The sequence below is a fragment of the Pseudonaja textilis genome, chromosome 7 (genome assembly GCF_049901715.1).
Source record: "Pseudonaja textilis isolate UNSWEBS1 chromosome 7, rPseTex1.2, whole genome shotgun sequence".
NCBI classification, from domain to species: domain Eukaryota; kingdom Metazoa; phylum Chordata; class Lepidosauria; order Squamata; family Elapidae; genus Pseudonaja; species Pseudonaja textilis.
Window position 1 is genome coordinate 28,304,076 of NC_141996.1, and position 24,332 is coordinate 28,328,407.

Here is a 24,332-nt window from a genome sequence, read left to right on the forward strand (position 1 = left end):
CTTTGGTTACTGCTTAACTTTCGTTACTGTTTAGCACAGTAATCCATACAATTAATTATCTCTAGTTAAAGTCTAACATATGTTTACTTCCTCTCTCTAATCCTCCTTTAGATTAGTGACTTTGTTTACCTGAGTTGTATTTGCTTGGAAACATTCTTTATCTGAGGTTTGCCATCCGAGATTGGAATATTCCTGCAATTACAATTCTATAAACATACAAACAGCATGCAATAGCATGTTACATGGTTTCCCTCTTTCAGGTACAATTTATGGCAGATTTTCAGAGGTGTCATAAATATTTCACCTGCTGTACAGCACACTTCAGTATGATGTCTTATCACCAAGAGTAATCCATTTGTACCTCAGATTGCATCCAAGGTAAATTATTCTGCACCTGTTTTTTCTTTTTTTAAGTAAGAATTTTCCACTTTTCTGAAAGATTTTCTGTATTATAATAGATTGCTTATTCATACTACATAGCACTGCCTTTCAGTCTATAGAACTCATGAACTCTTATCTACTTATTACAACAGACTTTGCTCTTTTTTAATTCTATGGTTTCCTTTGCTTATGTGAATAGATACTGAGAAGCTAGATTATAATATCTATAAACTTACTAACTAAAAATGAAGTCACACACAGTAAACAATTGACCAGAATGGTAAATTATAAAATGCATTTTTATTTAGATGGGCTATGGTGATTTTTCCATGTTAAGTCTTCTTGCTTGCATAGCAATTGATAGTTCTCAGTCTCATGGCCAGTAGAATGGGCCAGAATGTGCTGCTATTCAGCTGTTTGTTCCCAGAGCAATTGTCAGTTGAGTGAAAACAATGGTGAACCAGGTTGGAACCACCAAATGGAGGGTGTGGATAATCCTTATTCCTTTATTTTTTTAAAAAATGCAAGCAATTCACAAAGATATAGGGCAATTATAAATGAACTCCACTGGTTTCATTGCAATTGTTTTAAATCCCTTTCCCTATATTTGTGGATTTTTTTAAACAAGGAGGCCTTTCACCATTTGAACAATGATTCCAAAACATATAGTACCACTATTTCCTAACAATTAAGGAAATAAAAACCAAAAATAAGACAAGATGGCACAAATTTATTTTATTGTCTAATTTTGCCCTAGTATTTTATCTCTTAAGTGAAAAATCATCTCTAAGCAGCTGGTTCTTTTTTACCAATAAATGTTCTTTTTGGGATGCAGCGGTCCAGTAGCACTTGTTATGCTATGTTATGTGTCTATGGATTGGGGTAACAAGATTAGCATTATATGCGAGGAAAAAGCATTTTATTTTTCTCTCCACTGTGAGAAACAAAAGTCCCTTTTCTGGAGTCAGCTACTTGTATCAAGAAGGAAACTCCAATTGGCAGCAATAATGATAATCTACTGTACTTATTCTGATTTTGTACTAAGCATATATATCTCAGCCATAACAACCATAAGCTGTAAATAGATGGTCAGTAGATGCTGAATAAGATGGGCCTTTGGTTTTACTGAGCAGGGCTGCTATGTTTCAGGAAGAAGTGAAACAGGCACTGTTTCCAGTCTTTATTGTTTTAGCCTCCAGAAATACACTAGGTAATGTCCATCTGATTCCTTCTGGTAAAGGAGGCCCTGTTATTTTATTGTGACTGTAGCCCACCATAATTCAGGTATACACATTTGACAATGTTGATTTTTTTTTGTAAAGGAAAATTCAAAAAAGTTTTTGTAGGTTTTATTTTTAAAATATTGGCTGCATTATTCCTGTCTGTCTCTCTCTCTCTTTCTCCAACTTACAGATCTGAATATATTTGGAATTTATATGTTTGCATTTAATCTACATCTAATGGGGGGCAGAGAGAAAGATGGGGATCTACAGCTGTTAGAGAATTAGCTTATGCTATAATTTTATTTGTATTTATACTTTTTGTTTTGTGCAAGTTTTAATAGTTACCCTTTGAGGATTTCCAGTCTAGCTTATCAGAATCCACCAACAGCTTTTTTGTAATATTCTCGTTTCCCTTTTGGTTCAGCCGAGCCCACTGACAGATTATTCAAATTCAATTGTTTTATGTCTAAGCCGAACAGCTAATTAAAGTAGGGATGATTAACCTGACTGGCAGTATCGCTCTCTCACTCCCTCCTGTTCCAATCAGTCTCTCTCTCTCTCTCTTTCTCTCTCTCACTCACTCACTCACACACACTCACACACAGTGTCTTTTGCTCTACTGTTTTGTGTGTGTGTGTGTGTGTGTTTTCCTCTTCTCTCCTAAACGTGGTCTGCTTGCTGATGGCAGAATGGCACTCGGAGATTTGTGCATTGTGTCTGGTTTCCTACGGGCAGGCTGACCCAGTGCCTCTGGGGACTTATCAATAGACCACTCAGAAGAGACAGAGACAGGAGAAAGGAGGAGGGGTGGGGGGAGACAGAGAGAGAGAGAGAGAGAGAATCAATATCAAGAATAGAAGGAGCTCCGAAGCCATTTTTTTTTTATTTTAAAAAAAAGTCTATCAGGACTTGGGAAGAGGGTGACAAAGAAGGTTTTTGAAAGAGGCAGTGGAGGAGATTCTAATAAATTTGGAAGGATACAGTTCCCTGTCTTGGGGAAAAGAAGAACTCCTGACTGATTAGCATTCACACCAGGTATGAGATGTTCGCTACCCCTTATCATCGCGTCGCAACCGAGAGGAAAGGCGCCTTTTCTTTTATCTTTCCTTCTTCTTTTTGAGGAGATGGAGCGAGCGTGCATTTTTTTTGTGTGTTTGTTATTGCTGCGAGGGGTGGGGGAAGAAGAGCCGTGGGCATTGGTGTGACGGGAGCAAGAAGAATGGGAGCAGGGCAGCAGCGGCGGAGGGGAAAAAGAGTCTGGAGTAGGTGGTTCTCTTCAGGCACCCCCTCCCCAAGAGGTTACCCAAGTTCATTCTGAGCAGGTGGATTTAGGCGGGGAGTTACTTAACGCTTGACCGCCAGTTTTCAAAAAAAAAAAATCCCGCTTCCTATGTCTATTAAAGGAAGCGCCAATGTTTCTCTTTCTCCCCCCCCGCGCTTCCCGCTCTCTCGCGCGCACTGCCTCTCTCTCCCCTCTCCTTTTCCTCTTTTCCTAACCAGACAGCGGGAGGGTTCTTGGCTCCTGGCCAGCCCAAAAGCCTCTAAGTGTTTTGCACTTGTTTCAGGGAGTCGCTGCCCGGCGTTTTTTTTTTCCCCCGCTCTCTCTCTCTCTCCTTCCTCCAGCATTTTCAGTAGAGAACAAAGAGTTCTTTACAAAGGAAAAGAGGGGACTGCGAGCTTGACGCTTAAGATGTTCCCCCCTCTGTTTTTAAGGTCCTCCCTCTTCTTTCGAACAGAAAAGAATCCGTAGCAGCACCAAAAGAAGAAAAAAAGAAAAAGGATTTTTTTCCCCCTTCGTAATGCAAAAAAGGAGGAAATAGTTTCATTTTTTTTCCTGTTAGCCCTTTTCAAAACAACAATTTTTTTTTTTTTAAATGTAGCTGTTGCTTTGCTAACTTTTACCTGATGGGGGTTCCTTACATAAAAGTTAGGCTGTTCTCTGCCTTTTCTCTTCCTTCCTCCCTGTTTTCTTTTTTCTACTTCTCAAGGCATTTTACCTGGGCAATAGAGGTAAGGGGAATAGGAAAGGTTCAATTAAGCAAAATTAGGATGTGACTGGGAGATTCTTCCGCTTTTGGCCACCTGGCCTTCAAAACTTAGTACTGTGTGGAAGGAAAGTGTGTATGGTTTGTCTGCTTCTGAATAAAAAGGTTTGCAAGGCTTTTCAGAATTGTAAATTGTTTTGCTATCTACTTGTCACCTTTGCACCTGGTTTTATATATATATTACATGCTTTGAGCACACATATTTTATGTATATTAAAATATGTATTTGGATGTCTATGTAAACAGCATTATTTTGGTTAGTAATATAAGATAATGAATCAAATGATCTATTTTCATGCTATTAAATATATTTCAACCATGCAAGCTTCGGAACATAAGCTCAAAAGGAGTTGCTTTTAATGAAAGTCATTCCTACTGATACCCATTTCTAATAAAATAGCAGTTTACTACAGCAAATAGGAGTATATGATCTCTATCATTGTGTTAAATATAATTTTAAATAGATGAAAGTAATTACAGCAATTGTTTTGATAATATTACAAGTAATATCTTTTTCTTTAAAGAGGCGATAAGTTACATTTTCTGCACATTTTGGAATCTCGCATACTAATAGATATTATTTTGGAGGAAAGATGTATACAAATGAGGTTGAAAGATAAGTTGTACATTTTACTACTATAACGCAGTAACTTTATTGCAACAATAAAAGTGAAACTAGCTAAACCATGTAAATATAAGTTGCCTTGGGAGACCTCCCTACTCTCCATGAATGAACCTGAAATATTTTGTGAAAAGTCGATGATTCAGAAGTACTGGAAGCTAATATATTTGGCTTTCTAAAAATAGTAGAAATTGAGTAACTTTTAACTGCGCTATTTGCAATTATCTTAATGAAAATAAAATATCAAATTGCAATATTTCCATATTGTTTTACATTAAAATTAATAAAAATAAGTAATATCTTTGAACTTCTTTATTAATAGGAACATTTATATTTTCTGCATTTTTTATTATTTTGTTTGCTTTATTTTGTTCAGCTGAATATATATATCTGTTTTCTATCTGGAATCTCAAAAGTAGCAACAGAAGTCAGTGCCAAAATCTATATAAACCCCTTCTCATTAACAGTAATCTTCCATCAGATACCTGCATGCAGAAAAGGGAGAAAGGATAGGTTTTTCCTAAGATTTTTTTTTTAAATCTAATGTAAGACTAGGGTATTCACAGTAGAGAAGAAAAGAGAGGGAAACAGATGAAGGAGAGAGAAAAAAAATGGAAAGAAAAGCTCTTTGAGTAGGAACACACTGGCTCTTTCTTCCTTCAAGCAATCCTCTCCAGCTCCTGGCGACATGTCCTGTGCTTTTAGATATCATATGACCCTTTAGCTAGGCTCCTGTTAGCAGAATGGGCCTGTTTTCCTTTAATTCTATTTTCCCTGCTCACTTCTGTGTTTCTGCCTATGTGTAATCTTTGCTTTCCTTTACTTTTTTATATGCTTCACATAAAGACAAAAAAAAATCATTCCCCAATTTGATTTAAAGTTAACTGCCCAAATTTAGTTCAAATAGGTGTGTGCTTACATTGCCTTTTCTTGTGTATACATTTCATATGTTTACAGATTCTTTCTGGCATTCCTCCTTTGCAACAGTGTCTAGGAGTCATCTTTCCTAATGTGAAATATAATGCTGTAATTTATATTAATATATAAATTAGATTTGCATAGTCATTTATACCTGTGTAAAATTTATATCACACTTTGAAAATTAACTTCCAAAGGTTTATGATCTATATGTATCCAAGTGGATTAATAGTGGAAGTTCAGCCAGAAGTAAAGTCCCGCTGAGGAAAAACAAAACTTACAATATAACTTAAAGTAAGATGAAAAATTATGGATTTCTTAGCATTTTGAAATATATTTATTCTTAAAGGTGGAAAGAAAAGGCATGTGAATTTTTCTACTCACAATTCTTAGGAAGTTCGAAATATTGTAAAATGTTTCTAATCTTTATTTCTTCCTTGCTGAACTTCCCAGAAAAGTTCTTAAGTAATTTTTCCAATGATAGGGTATATTTAGATTTTATAAATTTGGTTTACTACACCAGTGTTTATGCTGGACTTCCTTATTATTTCATATAATTTAACATGAAATTCCAGGAACTCCAAATATTGATAAGGTTGCCATTTGGAATGCTGTCACTGAAAACATTTTATGTTCCTATTTCCTAAGTATATTTACTTGAAAGTTATATGACGAACGAGTCTTTTATATGAAATTGTACAGAATTAGGCTATGTGAGAAACCTGTATAATACTCAGAAAACTATAACAAATCAAAGATTGTATCTCTTATTTAACAAATATTATTTTCCATTCTTCTTCTAAAATTGTTTTTGTATGAAGCTCCTTCAAATCCAACTTGTTGTTGTATATGTATGCTATATACAATGTATATGAGTAAACAAATACTTAGTTATCTAGAGTTAATTTCCCCCCAAAATTAAAAGATCCCGTGTTCCATTTTGAGTTAAGAGATATATTTTAATTTTGTGAGCCAAATTGGATATGTATCATCTGTGTCTCATTAATCATTTATATACTGGCTTTTATTAACTCTGTTTCCATTAACACTACTAGTTTGAAATTCTGAGATCGTCATTTTTTTTAATAACTTCTTTTTTGATTTTCCCCAAATAAATAATAAAATTAGAACACTGGCATATATATATGAATGAAGAGGTGTTGGATTTCAAATTGCCTTTATATTTATTAAGCATCCTTATTGAGCTTCCACAGTCAAGTCCAGTGTTGACCCATTATAGTATCATACTTTATGTCCTGGAAAAGCAGACATTTCTTCAGAAACTATGACCTCTTGTAATAAATTTAAGCCATTTTCAAATATTTCCTTTTTCCCCTTTTGACCTATTCTCTGCCATATAAATATGACTGGAAATTCTGTAATTAAATGCAATGATTTGGTTTGGGTTTGCATTAAAGCTTCATATCGACATATCTTGCTTAGAAAAAATTGATTTCGAAGTAAGCACAATATCTCATGTGCATATGTGTTTTTATATGTATCATAATTACATTATTGATTTATCTGCCTATGTATGTCAAGGCTGTGAATGTGACTGGTCTACAGTATTCAGCATGTAAATACATATTTGACATTTTCTCATATGCAAGGATAGAAAGTAATTCTGTCTTCTGATGTTCTGTATTCCTAACAATTTGACATTGACACCTGTTCAATGTGTATGTTTACTTAATATATCTGATAATATTTCCTTAAAAAACTTAAGTTTGTCCTTTTGAAAGGTAAACATTTTCCTATCCTGCAATAAAGTGTTACTTTCGTTGATTTTGTTGAAAATTACAATTGAGTGCTTTAATGATAAAAAGTAGTTCTATATGTTCATCCTTAACAGAGTTTGTTTTGACTTTTGGTAATGAACATGAAAGCGTGTGATAAACTTTACATATGTATGTGGATGTATTTTTGCCAAGTGAAAAATTAGCTTATGTTATATGTGTGTCATTGGTACACATTAGTGTAGTTTAAAGGCCCGTAGCAAGATAACCACTAAAAATATAATAGCACGATAAGCATTAAAGTTTCACAGATTTGTAATTAAATATTTTTCAGGAATAGAACAGCTTCTATAGAAATAAAATGTAGCGGTGATTCACTAGTGATAAGCCTCAATTGAGGGAGCTTTGTCGTTTGGGTTCAGTTTTGCTGTTCTTAATATTACATAAGTAAAACATTTCTTCCTAGGAATCAGTTACTGTAATCTTATTCTTATTTACCTATACGTGGTTCCTTCAAACCAAGGCTTATTTTTGCATAAGGTTGTACTGTTAGAACTTTTCAGGTAATACTTACATGCTATATATGTTCTCCTTTCTATTTAAAAACAATATATTGAATAAAGCAGTATAGGTGTGTTTTTAAATTAAACTATAATTTTTCCCGTTGTTAATTTATAAAATAGCATAATATAGCATTGCTTTTTTAAAAGATCAGATATTGCTTGAAAAATACTTGGTATATCTTAACAATTTTACACTAGTTCACTTCAACACTGCCTTAAGTTTTGAGACTAATAAAAGTTCAGATTTAAATCTTACTATTCAACTTTTTTTTGTGTTATATATTGGCCCATTATTTTTCTTAACTTTTTTTTTTGAACAAAAGACTTTTTAACTTTTTGTTCTGAACAACTTTTCTGAAGTTACAGAATATAATTTTTATGTGATAGCTGAGATGTGTAAGGCTCTATACCCTCTATTGTTGTCAGTGAAATTTTAAATTGAACTCGGTCCTATTAAGAATTCTCTTGGCATACCTGAAAGACTCATTTTATACTCTGGCAGCCTCTTAAAGTTCTGACCATATTATGAGTAGCAAAGGAAGTAGTCTGTTAATGCAGTCTTTTCATTACTCTAAATAATAAAATTCTCTGTGATCTGTTAATCTCTACCACGTATCCCAGAAAGCATACAGATGTAGCGTGAGAAAGTGTTTCTTCTCCTTTCCTGCAGCAAATAAGTTCTATAATTATTTTTCTGGCCAGAGAATCAGGATGTACCAAAGAAAATTATGTGTGTTTAGAAAGTTGCCAAAAGCTTTGCCTGGGAGGGGATCAGCTGTTGTTTTTCTTTAAAAAGAAATTAAGTACTTTCTGAGTCCTAAACGTTACAGAGTTCATACATCAGTCTTAAGTATAACAACATGTTAAGGATGTAACAAGCAAAAAAGGACAAATTCTATTCATTTTATCCTCTGGACACTAATTCCCCAAATAATAATAATAGTGAAGGTTTTTCGTTTAAAAAAGTTCCATTTTGCTTTAGTTTTACTTTACTTTTTACTTCAACTTCCTCCCTGATTGGAATCCCTTTTTCTTCTTCCTCTTACATATTCCTTTTATATACTAGGTTCTAAATATATGTAAATATCTGCATCATTTTCTAAGAATTTTGTTACATGATAATTACTAAAGTGCACTTTAAAATTATGAAACTTAAGGAAAAACTATATCAACTTTTAATTTCATACATTAAAAAAATCAAACAGGTAAACTATTTAAAATATCTAAGGTATAAATGCACATAACAAGCTACTATCAAAATGGCTACATTTCACTGAAGGATACAAAAATAGGAAAACCTGAATGAGAATTCACATTTAGAGTTAAGAACTTTAACACTTCATACCTTGTTGAATCAACCTGGCCATTGTTGGGGGATGTTGGGAGTTGTAGTTCAGTAACATCAACTACAGATTCAGAATACTTGATAGAATCATCATTTTAAAAAAAACTTCAACACCCTTCAAACAATTTTATAATTAATAGTGATAATGACTTAATTTTTTATTCTTTGTTGTATGATTTTATTTGTATTACTTCTGAATTTTTTGAATTTAGTTGCTGGGAATTTATTTCTATTTCTTGGGAATTCTGATATCAATTTTATGATAACATTTCTGTTTTGATTTCAATCAAATCAAAACTGAAAATTTTTCTTGAAGAAATACTTGAATGAAGACGTAAGTGAGTTACTAAAGATTAATGTAGACAAAACAAAATTGCCTAAAGCTGGTGTGGCTTTGATATGGTTGTATTTCCCATAAAGAAACATTTTGTAGACTGGAGCACTTGTTAAAACCTATATTGTTGCAAGGTTCCTAGATAGCAGTTATGTATTTGATTAGTACCTTTTATCAGTTTGATAAGTTGCCTCCAGTCATTTCCATCAAATCAGGGTTTGGTTCAGGAGATTCAGGTTACAAAAATTTCCCATGTGGATTACTGCAGTATGCTAGGTGTGGTTATCTTTAAAGATTGTTCAGAAATTGCGTCTAATTCAAAATTCTGCAGCCCACTAACGTATGTAGATGAGCCATAAGAGGCAAATTACTCTTTTCTTAACACACCTGCACTGATTGCCTGTTTGCTTCTAGACCCATTTCTAAATGCTAGCAGAGACTTTTAAAGTATTGAACATCCTGCATATATTAGGTTGTGCCTTTTCCTTACTCTGTGTTCATGGTGTCACTAGTTCTGTAGGAAAGGCCTATTTCCTCTCTACCCTTCATAATCTATAAACTCTTGTTATAAATATTTAGCTGTAGAAGTGCATCAGGTTTTTCTGTTTTATCAACAAGTAAGAAATAGGTTTTTTTTCTCCAGAAAGTTCTCCTAGTTGTACTCTGTTTCAAATAAGAGCATTGTTTAATAAATCTTTCAATTCTGTTTTTGTTTAATTTGCAGTAGTATGTTTTTTTCCAGATTTTTGTTTGCGATTAGCAATTTAGGTTCTTCTGTAAATTCTTTAGAATTATTAATAAATTTCCAGATGTTGTCATATAAGTACTGAAGTAAATACATTCTACTTTACAGGTGAACAAGCATTGTCACATAGCTTTGTTGAAGTCCATGTTGGCCAAGCTACATAAGAGCCAGAGCAGAATTTGCAGACATTCATCCTGAGCTCTTGTTCTAATTACAGGGCCCATACTGGTTCCTCAAATGTAAGTTGGGGTTACTCCATTTGGTATATTTTCTATTTCATTTCATGTATTTCTCTTTTTTAATTGTATTGTTTCAATATTTTAAACTTCGCTCTATTGAAAAGTTGGTCTTGAATCTACATGTGGATCAGCTGTTATTTGTTTTTCATGTATTTCATGTATTTTACTTGTTTTAAACCCATCCCAAAACCATTAATGCCTAATCATTCAGAAATATGGTATGTAGAAATGCTTGTTTTGCAGATGGTGAAGATACTGCCATTTATCTGTGCTTAAGGGTTGAGAAGATCAGTTGGCAGAGATACAACTCTAATCCAGACTCTTTTCAAGGGAAAAAATCTATTTAAACTGTGGCTTTCATCCTCATATTATCAGTATTTATGCTATACATGTACAAACATTAGTAATATATTTTGTATGTTTGAAAACCAAAAAAATATTTCAGTACATAAGATTTGATCTATATGAATACTAACTTCACATAATATACATAATGGCCTATGAACATACTAATGGTGGCATTCTTAGATTGCATTAAACAAAAAATAAATTATTTATTTTTTATATTTTAAAGTTACATGTGAATTTTTCTTCCAACAGAATTTATTAAATATTTCTGATTCTAGAAAATAAAATGGCTTCAATTCACTTTTAAATTTTCCCTTACTGAGAAATCATTTTTCTATAATGGTATATAATAAACGAAAATATTTTTGTTACTTTTTTACACAAATCATGTTGTAATTGCATAGTTTACACAATTAATGTAAAACAGTAATTACAATGATTGCATCCTGAACAAAATAAATGTGTATAATCTGGAGATTAAAATTAAACAGGATTTTTAAATCATCTAATGTCTTCCTCTGTGTAAGAAATCCAGATCTAAAGCATATTGTACGATGTTGAGAAATCATATCAATAGTTTACTAGAAAACCTCCACCAAAGCTGAGTCTACCTTCTTTCCCCATCTTTTGTTAAACTGCTCTTGTCATGAAGCATTTTTTTCTACTGTTTAGTCAAAATCTATCCTTCTGTAACATAAACTTTTAGACCTAGACTAATTCACGAACAGGTCCTTGCCCTCTTGTAGCAGTCTTTTATCTTCTAGGCTACTGTTTTTAGAGAAATTTCCTTCAAAAGTAAAATAGAAGACAGTAGTAACTATAAAATTGACTAGCTACATTTAAGTGTCTCCTTTTTTATTGAATGAGGTATCTTATGTAATTTTAGTACATATTTTCTATCAAAAATGTTTACAAAGTTGAAGGCCCATGATATCTCTGCTTGTACTTTTAAAAAATATTTGAAAGAAAAGGAACATTTTATTTAAAGGTCTCAAATATGAATCTACATTCATTAATGCACAGCAAGCAATAGATAAAGAAGGTACATGTAATCAATCTTATCCAAGAACAACATGTACCATCTTGTCTTAACTCTACATTTTTTGTCTGCACCTGCTGAAAAATTGCATTTCTTGGTTTGCTCATTTCCTCCTTACTGTTTTTTTTCTAAGTAGATTGAAAATGAGTAGATTCAACAAAGAGGAAATCCAAGCTAATTATATATTAATCATGGTGTCATTAAGACATTACTAACTCTCCTTACATTTCTAACACTAGAGCAGAATTGGTGCAAAATCAAAGCAAAATCTGGAAGTATCCAGAATCAGACTAGCAAAGAATAAGCAGGAACTTGTAATTTCTATTTCCTGGAAGGTATTATACTATTGTTGCATCCTAAAATTCATATTGGTCGTCTTTATAATTGCAAAAACAACAACAACCCACTGCTATATTACATTATGGTTTTTATAGTAAACTTTCTTTCCTTCCTTCCCGCCTGAGAGTTCTACTATAGCAATTTACTTCTTTGCTTCCCATTGTAACGTTCTGCTTTTGATTTTTTTTTAATGATTAGCAGAGAATGATAAAGTCGTAATTTAACTTGTTAAACTCATTGGTTTGGATAAGATGGGAAGTAGTAAGGACTGTTTCTCTTTCAGTATTCAACTGAACAACTCATCCTTATACTTCTGTCCTTCATTTAGGAGGACTTAATTACTAGCTACATTAAACTGAGATCAATGTAGAGGAAGAATAAATAATAAACTTTCCATCTTACTTCCAGTTTAAATTAAGATCTAAAGAAATTTAAATTATGTAATTTTGTATGCAGTAAGATGACCATGTACACCAGAATTCAGGTTAAAAGATGCCATTAGCCAATCAATCATACATGAACTAGGGAATGGAGGTTTGGGAGTGGGTTGTTTAATAAGTTTTATTATATGGTGTATTTTTAAAAAACATATTTAAATTTTGCAAGTCTTCTAAAGTTATGTTCAGTGTGAGTTGGGTGGGTATATAAATCTGCTAAACAAATAAACAAATGCTAAAAGACAGGTGTCAATATTCACATTTAAGTAAAGATTAAGATATATACCATATTATGAAAGATCAAATGGGGTTCACCATCTTTCCATACAGTTGAATAGTTTGAAGATGTTAGTAATAATTTAATTAAAAATAACTTCATTAAAGTAATTGGACTAATGTAGAAATTGTAAAAAAAATGTTTATAAGTATATTTGCTACTTCTGATGATTCTGGTAGGTAGCTGAATCATCCTGATGGCAGCAACAGGAACCAGCTGTTGAGAATATTAAAATGCAAGCATTTATTCCTCTAGAGAGATGGTAACATCTGCAAAGTTTTCCTGTCTTGATAATTCCACAGAGCATTCCCTAGTAGTTTTAACTTTTTACGTCTTTCTGCAATTGCTTTGGATCGCTTTTTGTTTCATAATATGTCAAGGAATATTACACTATGTGATTGTTACTGAGATTAAAATATAAAATTAGTTTAGGAAGAGTTATAATTTTAAGTATGGGAAAGTACATCATTGGTGTAGAAAGGAAGTGAGTGATTCTATGTGACATAAATCATTTTTGCAACTGGTATGTAGTATATTAATGATGATAGAATGAAGAAACAGGCAGTAACAGGTAATTCCACAGATTCCATTTCTGCAATATTAGTGTGAATAATGTTAGAAATGTTTCAAAAAAGTTGTATCCCATTTCTGTGCCTTTTCTTAATTTACCTTTACTTATTCAAACTAATACCCTGATCTTTGATTAATTCTCTTCTAATTACTTCTGGGTTTAAAATTTTCTACATTATAGCTATAGACCATCTACAGTTAAAATGAAATACAAATAGAACAAGTTCATAGCATCTAATTCAAATTTTATTGCTTGCAATAGGACTTAGGTTCAATAATTTAACGAAGTTGGACTGCTGTGAAAAAAATGCTAAAATGTGTATGTTAAATACAAACATAAATACAATATTTAAATACCAGGAGAATTACTTGAATGTAATGTAGGTAGAACTACCAAAGATCCAATTTGGTTTAGTAGTTAAGGCACCTGGTTAGAAACTGGGGCACAGTGAGTTTTAGACTGCCTTAGGTAGAAAGCTAGTTGGGTGACCTTGGCATAGTTATTCTCTCTCAAGCCGGAAATGGCAAACCATTTCCAAAATCTTACCAAGAAAATTGCAGAGATTTGTCCAGGCAGTCACTAGGAGACTCCAAGACACACACACACACACACACACACACACACACACACACACACACACACAAAGAACTACGAGGGATACGAGGCATTGATAGAATTGGAATGTTAAGAGGCAACACAAGTACAGGCCCACAAATCTGACCTTAAAAGAGGCTGTGAACCAGTTTAGGGCTGTGAAAGAACAATTTTTATTTCTTATGTTTCTATTTCATCTTTTATTCATAATATTAGTATAACATAAACAGCATTCCATCCTCCAGTTTTTTCCTACAACTATATTTAGGAATAGTTAGGCTGAGAGAGAGATGAACTTAAACATGGAAACTCCCAATCCCAGTCCAATATCTTAGACGCTGCACCCACACTGCATTTTTAAACACCACACTTATACATTGTAGATAATCCTTAATCTATGTCTGTTCTTGGTTCATAGTAGGTGGTATGATGTGATTTTGTTTATTGCGATAATTGACTTTTTCCAAGCTTACATTATACTATTCTCTGCAATATATTCATTGTCAACGTACAGTGAAAAATATACTGGCTAGTAGATACAACACCAATTACTTGCTTGGTACCATGAAACTTACTTTATAAAGTATCAAGCTACTGAGGCCAGCTAAATGTCTTATATAATCCAGCCTCAGTAGTTGATGCTTTATAAGGTAAATTTCATTGTATCAAGCAAGTAATGGATCTTGTGTCTACTAGTCAGTATATTTTACATTTGATTACATCAGCCATGTAATTCACTGCTTCTTATCTCAGGGTTCTGCTTTGGATTTTCATTTTTACTTCCTTTTGCATTTGGATTTGAGTTGGCAATTTTAAACAGGGAGGTTTTGAACTGTTTACTTTGCTGTACTTAACTTTTTGCATGAACATTCCTGGTTTTATATTTTATTATCTATACAGACTTTATAATCTATACAGACCTAGGATCACAAAGGAAGGAAAAAACAATCTAATTATACAATATTGAAAGCATCGCAGCAGTCTGTCTTAATCCAATCTGGGTCTGTCACCAGGACCAGAGGTTTTGTTTTCCGAGTTTTTGGACTCATGATGGAGCCCATCCTCAGGAGATTTCTCTCTACCGGAATGTAGAGGGGAGTTTTCTGAAAACATCTCTCTACATTCCACACATTCTGTAGAGGGAAGTTCCTTGAGGATGGACTTCAGCACGAGTCCAGAAACTCAGAAGATTAAACCTCTGGTCCCTATGACCAACCCAGATTGGATCCTGTAACTTTATCCTGGGACATTTAGATTTGCTTTCATTTATAAGACTGTCTTTAATACAAAATTGTACAGACAACCACATATTTCAATTGTTTACATAACAACACATTGGCTGGTAGTTAATTACCTACTGTTTTATAATACATGAATATGTCATAAATTAATGTTATTGTACTTCTTACTTATGCTGCTTTTCACCAATTAAATGTCCGGTAAAATTTATGTATACATCATTATATCCTTAAGAATCACACCCTGCTTTTTATTTGGAGTAAATGCATAACTAAAAAGCAAAGCAGTTGCCATGTAAACAGCATAATTCCCATTTACAGGAAATGCATGCTTGATTCTACCTTGGATTATTCATAGACATCATACTATATGCAGTTTACTGTGCAAAAACCTGGTAAGATGTCAAACATTCATGGTTTTGACAGCATCTTAAATGTACAAAAGTAGAGTTCTTTATTGCAAAGTTTATTGATAGACGCTCTCAGAATTTAATAGACTAGAGAAACTTCTTGTAGAACAAGTTGTTTCTAACTAGCAGACAGCTTAATGTCATTTTTTTATATCTGCAAGGAATTCAATAAATAAAGTTAATATGTTGGATCTAATGTTTAAAAAGAGCGCTTTAAACATATGGTTACCTTAGAAATGTATTTATTAGGGAATTGCTGTTATATGCATGCATAAATGTAAACATATACTCTTGTTTAAAAACAAACAAACAGAAAGCTAATAGAATACCTTGGAGATCTTCTAGTCCAAGTGCCTGCTCAAGCAGAAGACCTTACCATTTCAATATAAGAATGTCCAGTCTCTACTTAAAAACTTCTGAAGGCAAGCTGTGCACTTATAGACATGTTTAAAGAATTTATGTTTTGTTACCACATTTCAGCTATCTCAATTCCAGATAAGATCAGTGCATAGTAGTTATTCTTTCCTTGTATACATTGATATCAGCAATTTTCTATAGTGAAGTGTCAAATCCATAATAATCAGATTCAGTATATATTTTATGAATGAAAATTATTCCTACAGATTTTCTTCTCTGAATCAGATTGTTAAACAAAAGGCTGCACATATCTGTAAGCATTCAAAGATCTGTGCCTACACTGATTGCAAGAGTCTAATTTTATTTCATTTTAGTTCTTCATTCTCACTGAATCTCTTATTGCTATGAACTATGTAATTGGACAGTCCACAGGCTACCATATTAAATTTGATTATTTTTCCATATCCAGAAAAAAATATGTTGTTTTGGTGTTGAGCAGATAGTTAATCTCCAAATTTTCATTATGTTTGACACTACAGAGTGGGCATTGAGCAAATGACATCAACATACATTCTCAGAGAGCAAGGGGTGATGCATTAGTAACATAGCATAGGCATAGGATTACTAGCATTATAAGCTTGATAAAAAATAGAGCTTTTTCAGCACTAAGAGGAGTAATAAAATTAATAAATATTTTAGATTAAATCCAGGCATTATTCATTTCTTATTTTGAGGAAGTGCATTTTCTTTCAATAAGTCCAGTCCCATAAATACATAGAATATATCTTTATTCTATTTTAGTTGTTCTTTAGTTGTCTGTTCTGAAGAAATACACATCAGAGTGCCAGTGTTTCTGCATAAACAACTTGTCCTTTATTTGTGTATACATAAGTTCCTTAAAAAAATGACTTTATTCTGAAATCATACAATAATTTTTTAGATGTTTTGGACTTAAACTCCTCTCAGACTGAAGAATGCCAAGGAATTGTTGGAGTTCTATTCTGAAATACCATGCAGGCAGCAAGTTTCTCATCCTTGCTTTCTGCAAGTATTTGTGAGATTTTATTTTTTTTCTCCTGTCTCCTAAATTCTGTTTTAGCAGCTAAGAATCATTGTGTTCTTTGTAGCATTAGATGGAATCATACCCAACATTTGCTTGTAATGTTTGGGTAGTTAATTCATACCCATAGTAGCAACTTCAATTAATTGTGATTCTGTAGGTTAGTTCAGTATTCTTTCTTAGCTTCTGTCAACATAAAATTTCAGTATCCAGAGATGAACATTATTTCTCATATATACGAAGCTACAGTGAGAAATAAGGTAAACAAGTATAAAAGAAATTGTAACTCAAAACTACAATAATAAGTTTTATTCTGAAAGAGAAGGGAGTAAAAATTTGCCAGTGCAGCAAGTAAACTGCTATTGAGCTATTGTCTCATTTCCATCCACCTGTTTGCAAATGAATGAAACAGGGTGAATTGATTTGGCATAGGGTCAAAAGATATTTTAAACTTTGAAGTTCTTTTTTGTCTTTTCTTGCATTTGAGAAGTCAGGGAACCTACTTTAGATATGCATTTTAAATTAAATTATATGTAATAGACATACATTGATGAACATTTTTTCTATTTATTATTTTGGTTTTATAACAATGGCATTACACTGCTGATGCAATATCAAAAGCGTGTCTTTTGAAGCTATGAAGATATTTTTTTTTTGTTAAATCTGCACTTCTTTTCACCAGGGATATCAGGTGTTGCTATTCTCTCTCTACCTTGTATCTTTCTCTGTATTAACATTTCATATAAAGATAATTTATTAAATGAATCAACAAGATGGGTCTGTGGAAAAATATACTGCAATTGTTAGGTCAATTCATGGATTAGTTTCTCAGTCAGTAGTACAAATTAGTAAGATTGTATTGCATATCTGGATTTTATGCAGTATATTATCCTAATGGAAATAACAGTATCTGAAGCACATTTGTGAAAACTGGAGGCAGAACAGATAGTTCAAAGGATTATTTTGTGATGAGCTTCTATTATTCTAGTCAGTGTTTTCTCAAATTATATTTTAATATAAAAGGTCATACACTTTCTTAAAGATCTTAAGATGAGCCATGTACTATTGCCAATAACAGAATAAGTTTCCAAATAAAGTAAATGGGGTAACAGAATTGAGTGACATGTGGTAGGCATGTTAGAAAAGTAAACTGTGTGGCACACACCTGCTTTTTGGCTGTGCTGTACCACAAGTTAGCATTTTGGATGAGCAGTTTCCGTTCTGTTGTTTTCTCTCAACACATGGTGTTCAAAACAGTTAAAAAGAAAACCGTGCCCATTTGTTCTTCTCAGAAGCTTGCAATTTCTGAAAATTCTGCCAGATTTTTATGTGTGTGTGTGTGTGTGTGTGTGTGTGTGTGTATGTATATAGATATATATATGTTTTCGTAGATTTTCACGGGTACGGGTATGTAGGTCTAGGTGTGTTTGGGTTTTTTCCCATGTAAGCCAAGATACTTTTAATCTTACATGGAAAAAAACCCGAACACACCTAGACCTACATATACATATACATATACATATACATATACATATATATATAGAAAAATGCCCACACAAAGATAGAGATAGAAAAATGCCCACACAGCATGAACAAACGAGATGACACCTCCCGCCTTCCAGCCATTTGGAAACCCGCCCTCATGAACAGACGAGTACCTAACATGAAGAAGGACACCGGACCCACACCCATGAGAGCCACACAAGATGCCACCACCACACTTCCATGTAGAAAACAGATTCCCACCCATTCAGAAAATGAGAAACAACCATGGACCAGAAGCTGCACTGCAGCTGCATCACTACCCACTTCAAACCCCTCTGAGCCATACATGAAGCAAACCGACACCCACTATGAAGATGCAGCAGGACCACGAACTAGAAGCCAAACAGCAAGATCACAACTCTCCAGCTCAAATCCCCCAGCAACTAAGACTAACCTGAGCACAACCAAGCCCCCACCTGAACAGAACACGCCTCCAACCAATCAGAACACGGCTAACCCCCAACCAATCAGAACACAGCCAAACCCCTACCAATGAGAACACACCCCACCCAATCAGAATACAGCCAAGCCCCCACCCAATCAAGTCCCACCCCCACTGGCAGTTAAAAGGAGGAAGCAGCTGCAATCTCCATTACTCTGAGAAGCACAGAGCCGGAGACAGAAGCCTGAAGATGATGAATGAGACTTCATCAAACGCGTTGCCTAGATACTTGAATCTTACGTGGGAGAAAACCCGAACAACCAAAGATCCACATACAAATACCATGAGAACCTCAAAAAATATATATATATATATATATATATATATATATATATATATATATATATATATATATATATATATATATATATATATATATATATATTCTTAAGTTTTCGTGGGTACTTACATGTATGGTATTCAGCTTTGTTCGGGTGTTTTCCCACGTCATTATAGTTGTGCTTTTAAAGTTGTAGCAACATTTCGGCAGAATCTCATCTGCCATCATCAGGCTTCTGTATTGTGTTCATCTGTGAGTCAGACTTTCACAGCCGTTTCTGTTTTAAACTTGGGGCTAGCCTACTGCTGTGCCAGAATGGTTTTTTCTTCATCCTGATTGGTTGGGAGTCTTGGTCTGTGTTTATTGGTCTTGGAGTTTGCTGTGTTCTGCTTGATTGGTGTTTCTAATATCTTCTGTCTGTTTTGTAGCTCTTTTTGTCTTGATTGGCTGGCAACGTTGTGTTTCCTATATTGGAGGCTTTTAGTGTGGCTTGGCTCCGAGTAAACAGACGGCTATCATTTATTAGGCAGCTAGGTTTCATCTAGGTGCCTGGTTGGGGTGTGTTTGAGCTGGAGGTATCGGGGGGGGGGGTCTGTTTGTGCCCAGGTGTTTGCCTGGCTTGTAGTGGGGAGATTTTTTTGTTTGAGAGTGCAGGCTTCCAGATAATTGACAGTCTGGTGGAGTCATCTCTTCTATTCATGCTTTCAGGTCTTTTTTCAGTCTCTATGGCTTCTCTGATAATTCTGTAGCTGGGGTTTTTCATAGTGGCTAGGGTTTTGGTGTCATTGAAGTCAATACTATGACCTGTGGCTTTCATGACTAGTGAGGAAGTGTGTTCCAGCTTTTTTCCTGCATTTTTGTGTTCATCTAGGCGGGTACTTATTTGTTCTATTGGTCTGTCCAATGTATGTGTCAGGGCATGATGCACAGGGGACTTCGTATATGCCTTGGTTTTCCAGGTCAATTTTATCTTTGGGGTTTCTTAGGATGGCTGCTATTTTTCTGTCTGTTTTGAAGGCAGTCTTGATGTGATGCCTGTGTAGTATCTTACTGATTTTGTCTGTAGTACCTCTTATGTAGGGCAGGACATCTGTTCCATAGGTCTGTTCCTCTTCTAGGTCTCCATTATGTCTCAGTGTGTTTTTGTGGATCAAGCCAGTGATTTTGCTTTTGTGGAAGCCGTTGGCTGTCAGTACTTTAGTCAGGATGCATAGTTCAGTCTTTATGTGTGTCTTGTCTGCCAGGCGTTTGGTTCTGGCAATTAGTGTTTTGGCCATGGAGTTTATCTGTGCTGGGTGATGGTGGGATTGGGCGTTGAGGTAGCGGTTGGTGTGTGTTTTCTTCTGGTATATGGTGTGTCCTAGTGTGCCATCCGTTTTTTTGTAGATTAGTACATCTAGGAATGGTAGTTGTTTGTTTCCGTTTCCATGGTGAACTTGATTTTGGGGTGTGTGCTGTTTAGGTGTGTTAGGAAATTGTTTAGGTTTTCTTTTCCATGGGGCCAAATAACAAATGTGTCATCGATATATCTTAACCATAGTTTGGGTTTGTGGGTGGCATTGGCTAGGGCTCTGGATTCGAATTCTTCCATGAACAGGTTTGCAATGACGGGTGACAGTGATGATCCCATGGGGGCTCCTTCAATTTGCTTGTATCTTTGTCCTTTGTATGTGAAATATGTGCTGGTTAAGCAGTGTTCTGTTAGTTCCATGAGGTGTTTGGGTGGTTGGTATTTATTTTTGATGATTTCGAGAGTTTCTTTTATTGGGACTTGAGTGAATAGTGAAACCACGTCAAAACTTACAAGCAGATCTTTTTGTTCCACATGTACATCTTTGATCATTTCCAAGAGGTGGTATGAATTTTGTACATGTGAAGCTGCTGCTTCAGCATGGTGCTGTAGCTGCTTTGCTAGCTTTTTGGCTAGGTTTTGTAGTGGTGCTCCTCTGGAGCTGACTATGAGTCTGAGAGGTATGCCTTTGTGTATTTTTGGGAGGCCGTATAGTTTATACATACATACATATACAGTACATATACATATACATACATACATACATATAAATACACTGCATGTATGTATATGTGTGTATATATAATATGTGTGTACACACACTCACATATATAGAGAGAGAGTGAGAGAGAGAGATCCTATATGCATTTTTAGCTGATATTTATATAGAGATAGATGGAACTTTTATTTCAAATGCAAGGATAATGCGGTAAGAAAACAACTGAAATTAATTCAAAACAATTACCAACAAGTACATATCTTTTGGAGATAGAGGTGTTCATTGTGTTTATACACATTCAAGTATATTGCTAAACTATAAAAAGTATCTAACAGTGCCTGTTTCAGACAATGCATTTACAGTTGATCAACAAAATGCATTTCAGTTTCTCAATAACTTGAAAACTTTATAGCCATTGATAGATTTTGGGTACCAATTACTCTTTCATTTTGTGGCATTAGTAAAAATGCTTCATCACTTCCTGTTTTTCTGAAAATACCAGAAGTGACGCAATGGGGCTATTTTTGGCCTGCAAAGCCTGCAGAAGCCTTCCTCAAGCCTCTGGGAGGTCGAAAAAGGCCTCAAACCTGCCAAAAATCAGCTGTGACGCACAGTGCAGGTAAGGGAGTGGTGGGTGGGGATTGCACACACATGCATAGGGGGCATGGGGCGCATTGCCTTCTGGGTGCTTGCACACGAGCGCAAGCATGTAAGCACGTGCACAATTTGTGGCACAGGAGCCCAAAAAAGTTAGCCACTGCTGGCTTATTGGAATGGGAAAATGTCCACATTCAAGCATTTTATGTCATTGTGTACAGCACAGTGTTCAAGAACAAGAAAAATAAAAGCAAAAAGTTATCTGTGGAGGAAAGAAAGAAGAGTATAAACAAGATAAAAATATGGCCTACAAAATCATCTCCAAAGCACTTCCTGTTTCTGTGACAGTGGTTGTGGGATTCGAGGTAGCTTTGGAATTCATGGAAACCATGACTTCCATGAGCCTGTCCAAAATAATTTATGGCCTGACTAAGAGTAGTGGTCACATGCCAGGATTGTTGTTTTTGTCAGACTGGTGCCTTTGTGATCTGGATTTGATGGACCTATTTTTGGTCTGATCACAATCTGGTGATTAGCTTTTCTAGTGCTGCACACCTTTGCAGGGAGGTGAAGTGGAGTAGGTCACCCCCAGTGACTGATGCACTCTGGGTTTTGGGGGAGCTGGGGGTTATAGCTGAAGATCTGCATAATCCTTCTGAAATTCTAGTTGTCATCTGGAATAAGTAGGATTGCTGCCACATGCCCTCTGCTGACCTGTAGATCTCATATTGCCACATGGTATATGGAGGGATTGAGAGAGATAAAATAGATCAAGAAATGTCTAGAATGCAGAAGGCAGAAGATGAAAAACTGTCTCAGCTGAGTTTTGATTAGAGCTGCTACTAAAGTCTACCTTGTGACAATTCATGCAGTGAAGCAGAATTACTTCTGTCACAAATTGCATCTGTAGATAATCACCCTCTTTAAGTTGACCCATGTTCTTCTGTGTAAGGAGAACTAAGTTCTATCTGCAGGGGCATTTGCTGGTTTACTGACAGATGAAGTAATTCAGATTCATTTCCAATCAGATATCAGTATGGACACTGGTCCAGTGGAAATGGACCAGGGTAGGCCCTTTATCTGGAAACAGTTTGACCTTTATTGCTCTTGAGATAGTAGACAGGATTTTAGGGAATGTGAGTTCGGCCACCTGCATTTTAGACTAGTGTCCCCCATGGCTGGTAAAATCTTCTGGGGTGTGTATGATGTGATAGTGTTTCTTAAACTGTATTTCTTTCAGGACTGTTTCCCAGTTTTTTAAACTATATACAGCTTTTGTTTATATGGGCTATTTTGATCAATATATACCATAGTAAAAATTAAAACCGATTCATTTGCTGTTGCTAACACTTCCAATGATTGTTTGATAGGATTTTGTATTATTTTTCAACATAGATTGGCAAATAATTTTAATTTTGATGGCTTCCAAGAGGTCTTCCAAAGATCCTAGAACAACACATTAGGAAACACTGTAATAGGATAACTGCAGTAACAAGGTATTTGACAGTGTTAGAATCAACAGCCTTAAAATTTTAATTTTCACATTTCCTCTATCTGGGTGAAAGAGTTTCAGATAGTTATACTGCCACCATTCACGAAAAGGATGATAGTCTTAAAGTGGGATGAAGAGTTACAGAATAGGAAATTCCTCAAAATACACTTTTAAATAAATAGTTCCAGTTTCATCTCCTCATCAGGATTACTACGCCTAAGCAGGTATATATTTAGTTGTCCAATTTCTATGACCACCCATCCATCCCAAGAAATTATGGATAGCAAACAAAATAAAAACAAAGACAAAAGAAACAAACAAACCACCTACTTTTGTATTTAGGCTTAGTAAAACCACAAAATCACGAATCATATACATAATATATATAATTCCCTGCCACAGCTCCCATGCTAACACACTGACCCCAATGGTATATTAGCATGGAGTTACAGAATTGAAGAAGCAAAATGTCTTCAAGGAAAAACAGTCCTGTTCCTTTTGAAAAAGCACCTTTGAGACAAGCATGACCCGGATGATTGAGAATTTCCATAGACTGACCCCAACATTTAACTAGATTATAAAACCAACACTAGAATGTTTAAGGAAGTATTTTAATAAGAGTAATCAAGTTATAATTTGAAATAATAATTTCACTGCTATGTGAAATGGAGAGTTCTACAGACCAACGTTGGCATATATATATATATATATATATATATATATATATATATATGTATGTATGTATGTATGTATGTATGTATGTATGTATGTATATGTATATGTATATGTATATGTATATTATTTTATTTTATTTTATTTTATTTTGTCAAATGCTTACAATATAATAGAAATAAGAATAAAGTTTAAATACATGAAATAGGAACTAATAATTGGGGACAATAGGACAGAGACAGTAGGCACGATTGTGTGCTTATGTACGTCCCTTAATATAGACATCTTATAAAGACATCTATAAACTGAGCAAACAATGAGAAATAGACAGAAAAATAGTGTGATAAATACAGTTATTAAATAGCCAAAAATTGAGTGAGCAACACTGAATAAATAAAAATAAAAATATTCCTCAAACTCTGTATTTTTCCCCCCAAGTTTATTTTACAGTTCCAGATCTCCCAGAGATTTTGG

General features: G+C 34.4%; 1 protein-coding gene across 7 annotated transcripts in view; it reads left to right on the top strand.

Annotated features, from left to right (window-relative positions):
- The window catches only part of ZBTB20 (zinc finger and BTB domain containing 20), a 489,101-nt gene that overhangs the window by 406,004 nt on the left and 58,765 nt on the right, over positions 1 to 24,332 (top strand). For all 7 annotated transcript variants that reach the window (XM_087937277.1, XM_087937279.1, XM_026708907.2 and 4 more), the window contains one exon: positions 10,021 to 10,151. The gene's annotated coding sequence lies outside the window, so the exon portion shown is untranslated. The remainder of the gene's footprint in view (positions 1 to 10,020; positions 10,152 to 24,332) is intronic.